Here is a 6,125-nt window from a genome sequence, read left to right as displayed (position 1 = left end):
CGGGCCACAGTATAGGAAAAGGTGGGTAGGAAAATTCTTACCGTTGAAAACTCCCTGGGGTGGAAAGTGATATTTACATGCCATCCATACCGTTAATAACGTCATTCCTACTGGGATGAACTGAAAACACAAATATTAGCCTGATTCAAAACTTCCCTGTCCCCACGAATATTTTAATTGTGTACGTTCAATACTCACATTTAAGGCCCAAGTGAGTATTGGATATAGCTTATTTTTGTCCTATTATGCTAAAAATATCTCAGAGAACGGATGGACGGATTGGATTTCTCACAAACATCACGGTTGGCTCCACCTACGTTTCCAACTGAGGAAGTTCCTATTCGCGGCGGGTGTGGCGGACGCGGATTTCCTGCTAAAGCCTTCCACAGTAAGTTCCTGCATTGGCATTATAAGTGGGGACCCGCTTACAATGGTGTTTGTCACTTAAGTGGGCCGTATTTAAGGAATAAGGTAGTTAGGTAAATTCCTATCATTGAAACCTTCCTAGGTTCGACGGTGATGTTTACATGACATCCATACTATTAATAAAGTCATTTCTGCTGGGATGAACTGAAAAAACAAATATTAGCATGATTCAAAACTTACATGGCCCCACGGATATTTCAACTGTGAAAGTTCAATTATTACTTTTTCAGCCCACTTGAGCATTGGATATGGTTCAATTTTAGTGTCATGTCTTAAAATAAACTCATAGAATGGATGGACGGAGAATATTTCATACAAACATCGCAGTGGGTCCTATATAGGTTCCCAACGCAAGGAACTTCATGCCAAAGGCGTTTGTTGCGTTCGGGTGTGGCTTGGCCAACCCGATTTTGTGGGAAACGGACTCGCCTACTCCCCCTGCCACCAGCCAATGGCGTGGTCGGTTCTCTATGGGCCTCAACATGATGTATGTGTATAATCCATGCTATCTATTTATTTTTATAAATCATTTTATGATATGAGATCAAAATTTAAGTATATTCTAATCTCAAATGAACCACATTATAGGAAATAGTTTTGAATAAACTTCGACCATTAAAAGTTTTTTGGGGCATAAAAGTTTTGGATCAAGTTGATATTTGTTTTTTCCCTTCATCTGGGTCTTTATGACCTAATCAATAGATTGGATATCAAATAAAAAGTACAATGTCCCTTAGGAGGATTTTAATGGTGAATATCCAATCACTATTGTTTTCCTGTGGTGTGGCCAACCTGAGATTTATATCCCTCTCATTGTTTGTACCAAGCCCTAAAATGATCTTTAAAATGGGATGAACGGAATAGATGAAGCACATACATCATGGTGGGGCCCACGGAGCACCGACCATCAGCCACGGGGCTGGTGTCATTGGAGTAGCCAATCCGTTCCCATTTTTGGGCTAAACCATCCACTGTGGGTCCCACTTGGACGCAGATGGCTGGTGTACCACACACCAGCTACATAGCTGGTGTATGCACATGTCGTGAGAAGACGAGCGCACACGCTCCTCGAGTTCACGAACGGTTCAAAGGAGATCAAAGTTGCGTGGCCCCCAAAATGATGTACTTATTATATCCACACCATTCATCCAGTTTTTGAGATCATTTTAGTGCATCATCAAAAAAATGAATCATATCCAAAGGTCAAATGGACCACATCACAAATAGCAGAGGGGATAATGATTTTCACCGTTAAAACATTCATAGGTCCCACCATAACATTTATTTTAAATTGAATCTGTTAGTAAGATCACAAAGACTTGGATGAAGAGGAAAAACAAATATCATATTGATCCAAAACTTCCGTGACACCAAAAAGGGTTTCAATGGTAGACGTTCAATCCCCATTACTTTTTATAGTGTGGTCCAATTGATGTTTAGATCTATCTTATTTTTCTTATTTTTCGTATCAAGCTTAAAAGGAGCTAACCAAATGGAAGACGGTTTGGATATAACACATACCTCATGATGGGATCCACCGAACTTGTTGACGTCGATACATCAGCTATACAGCTGGCGTGTGGTACACCAGCTAATCCGCTTCCCACTTGATGCGACGGCGGGATGTCCTGCCAACGGCCGCGGGCATGGAGTTGTAAGTGGGAGCGTACTACGTGCGGCCCTGATCGTAGGGCAACCTATGTATGTATTGTATATCTATGCTGATCCATCCGTTTTTCTAGCTCATTTTAGGGCATGAGCTCATAAATAAAGCAGATCCAAATTTTTGGTGGACAACCCAACATGAAATAGTGGTAATTGACCTTGGATCAAGCTGATATTTGTTTTTTCCCCTTCATGCATGTCTATATTACCTTATAAACAGGTTAGATGGAAAATAAACATTACGTTTACAATTAGGGTGGGCCTTTGGAAGTTTTGAATGGTAGGCATTCGATCACCTCTGTTTTACATGGTGTGGTACACGTTAGATTTGGATGTGCTTCTTGTGTTTTGGGCTTATTTTCTGTAATGATTTGGAAAAATAAATTTACTTCATGGATATACAATAATTACATTAAGGTGACCATAAAATTGTTGATATTTGTGTTTTTCCTTCTTTCCCGTTTGCATGACCTTATCATAAGATCGAATGATGAATAAATATTATTGGTACATTACAGTGGGCCTTTGGAAGTTTTTAATGGTAATTTGTTTAATCACTACTGTGATATGGTCGCTTTAGTTTTGGGGTCATGTCATAACTAATGTAACAAAATAAATAGACAAAGTGGATCTAAAAATGCATACAATAGGGGCCAGGGGTGTACATCGAGTCGAACCGAGTCAAGCTGGCCTCAACTCGACTTGGCTTGAACAATGGCTGACCTTAGCTCGAAATCGGCTCAGCTCGGTCCTTGAGCCTGATTGGCTAGCTCGGTTCGATTCGGTCAGCAGCTCGGGCCAAGTTTGAACCAAGATCGAGCCGAGTTCGCGATCGAGGCATTTGCACAAACACCTGAACCGCAACTTCAAAATCCCACTATTTTACAAACAGAGGCAACGGTTTTACAGGTATTTTCACAAACACTTTCTAAGTAACATAAAAACATTAAAAAAAAAAAATAATAAACAAATAAATAAATAAACTAAGCGAAAAAAGGTATTTGTTTCATATACATACCTTCCTTACTACCCTGCCACCAGCCAAACCTTCCTTACCACCAGCCAAACCTTCTTTGCCACCTGCCATATTTCATTGAGTCATTTTATCAAACTGTTTGTGAGCAACATCAATAGCAAAGTAACTGAGTCACCGAACTAGTTCGATTCGAGCTGGATTCGATCTGAGTCAAGTCGAGCTGAGGCTTGTTCGAACTCAGCTTCAAACCAAGTCGAGTCGAGCTTTTTCGAGTCGAGTCGAGTCGAGCGAGCTAACCGAGCTAGCTCGGTTCGTGTACACCCCTAGTAATGGCCCTAACACTCGCCGGTCAACCGGTGTCAAAGCTCTTTAGGCCTTTCAACCGGTGCCAAAAGCTCTTTGGGCCTTCCATAATGTATGTGTTTTATCCATGCCGTTCATCTATCTTGTTCGCTCATTTTAAAGCATTAGCCGAAGAAAAAGGCAAATCCAAATCTTGGGTGTTCCATATCACAGGTAAACAGTGTAGATAGTCAAAAACTTCTTACTCCGCTCCCCGTAAAAAGGACGCCGATTGCTTAGGCGACCAGGCTGCGTCATTCATACCAACGTATTGATAGCAAATAAACATCATGATTAGACTTATGAAGTCTGTTGATGACAAAATCTAGATCACCCTCCACTCCGTGCTGCACGCCTTTGAAGAACCCTGGTCCTGCACAAGGTGTTAGCAAAGGAGACCCTGGCTAAGTCAGGGGACCCTCCGATGCCTAAGTCAAGTCAAAGGAATCTGAGTTGAAAGGTCGAGGGAGAGTGCAAGATGTTGCGTGCCTGTAGGCATGGGGTCTTATTGCATTTATACCTAACTGTCGGATGATCTGGGCCCATTAATCTCAGCATGATTTGTTCAATCATCAGGATTATATGATCGTGGAGATACGGCCCGTAATCCAGAGATCGTGTAAGGTATCATGTGTATCTGTGGGTGAAACGATCGGTAGTGTCTTCTCAAGGTAGTTTCCTAGTTTGGCGCGTAATGTGTCCGCATTTTTCTCCGGCTTCGGCTCGGGACATCGCCCATTCGGAGAAAGATGAGGATTAGGACGAGGACGAGGACGAGCCCGCGGCTCGAAGGTCCTTCTTTGAATGAAGATGAGGACGAGGACGAACCCTCGGCTCGGATGTCATTCCCTCGGCTCGGAGGCTCAGATGTTCGGATGTCACTCTCTTCGGTAGTGTTCATTATTTTAGGTGTTCTTGCATCTGATTGAACTAAGGAGATGCTCTGATCGAACTAAGGAGATGCTGATCCTCGGAACTATAAGGGGCTCGGATCTTCCCATAACAAGGTCTTCAATGGCAAGTGTCGTTATCCCCACTGTTGTTTTTATGTGGTCCACTTGATGTTTGGATCCGCCTCGTTTTTTAAGCGCGCGGATTAGGTACCACCTCGCCCATTCGGAGCTCGGGACAGTCCGAGCCTCCGAGCGCCACTGAGGTGCCACCGTGATATATTAAGTTTATCCACACCGTCCATTCATTTTTTTCATATTATTTTAAATTATTATCCAAAAAATAGATAAGATCGAAATCTCAAATGTACCCACAGTGGTGATTAAATTTCTACCGTTGAAAATCTCTTAGGGACTAGAGAAGATTTATATCAAGATGATATTTCTTTTTTCACTTCATCCAGGTGTATATGACCATATTAATGGGTTGGATGGAAAATGAACGGCACAGTGAGCTGTAGGAAGGTTCCAACAGTGGGCATCCTAAGCACCGTTGCTTCCTATGGTGTGGTCGACTTGAGCCTTGAATATGCCTTATTTTTTATCCATTACTCTAGCATGATATGAAAAAAGGGATGGACGGTGTGCATGAGATTCATGAATCACAGTGGATCCTCAGTGGCTCTCGGAGCCTCTGCCCGTCCCGAGCTCCGAACAGGCGGGGTTGGTACCTAATCCGCGCCCGTTTTTGAGTTCATGCCCTGAAATGGAAAGGGATAGGGATGACATGATAACGGCCCTTCAGAGTCGGGTCACCAGGGATCTCCCCGGTCCCTGGGTGACCGGGTCTCAATCCGCGTCCAAATGCGCCCATTGCACGTGAAATGACAGATACGACCACACACGGAATTCAGACGGTTCATGACGCATCTCATTGGTAGGGTCCACGGCTCAGGACTTACTGGGAACAGGCTATATCCACCGGCAGGCGCAATCCAATGGACAACTGAAAAAAAAAAAATTGATCTGGTCCCGTCGGCAATTAGTGACTTTTATTTCTGACCGTTTATCCTGGCCGTCCAAGTCAACGGCGCTGAATTCTAGACATGAATTTGAAAATTAAAAATAATAAAAAATGTGGCTGCTGGGATTCGAGCCCAGGTCTCCACGGCCACAACGTGGAATTCTTACCACTAAACTACAGCCACTCTTTGGTGAGAGTATTGCAGAAGTTTTTAATTTCAATAGATTAATGATCTACCCATCCCCCTCCTTACAAATGCTCACACCAAGACCTGGTTATAGACAAGGAGCTATGTAGAGACAACCATGATCTATGAGTTGCATACGCACCATCAATCTATTTTAAAAGAGCATTTGGTGCATGAGCTAAAAAAAGAGGCAGATAAAAAGCTTAAGTGGACCACACTATATGAAGCAGTGGAGATTAAATTCATACCGTTGAAAACTTCTAGAGGGTTACAAAAGTTTTGTATCAAGCATGTATTTATGCTTTTCTTTCATACAAGTCCGTGTGGCTTTTATGAATAAGTTGGATGGAAAATAAACATCACAGTGGGCCCTCGGAAGTTTTCAATGGTAAGAGTTTAATCCCTTTCTTGGTGTGTTGTGGTCCACTCGAGCCTTTTATCTTATCCCTTTTCAAGCTCGTATTCTAAAATGATCTTTCAAAATAGATGGATGACATGGATAAAACATATAGATCACAGTGGGCCCCATAGAGCCCTTAACATGATTGTCAGTCTCTGGCTAGGCCCAGGTGGGGGTAGTACCCAATATGTGTGCTCTCACGAAAAATACCATTG

The 6,125-nt window shown here is 42.7% G+C and overlaps 1 non-coding gene across 1 annotated transcript; it reads right to left on the bottom strand.

Annotated features, from left to right (window-relative positions):
• Window positions 1-5,435: 5,435 nt before the first annotated feature.
• Window positions 5,436-5,507, bottom strand: TRNAH-GUG (transfer RNA histidin (anticodon GUG)). Its single transcript has one exon. It is a non-coding gene; the product is annotated as a tRNA-His (tRNA).
• Window positions 5,508-6,125: the final 618 nt, after the last annotated feature.

This window comes from Magnolia sinica, chromosome 4 (genome assembly GCF_029962835.1).
Source record: "Magnolia sinica isolate HGM2019 chromosome 4, MsV1, whole genome shotgun sequence".
Classification (NCBI taxonomy): Eukaryota; Viridiplantae; Streptophyta; class Magnoliopsida; order Magnoliales; family Magnoliaceae; genus Magnolia; species Magnolia sinica.
This window is presented reverse-complemented; position numbering and strand designations above follow the sequence as displayed.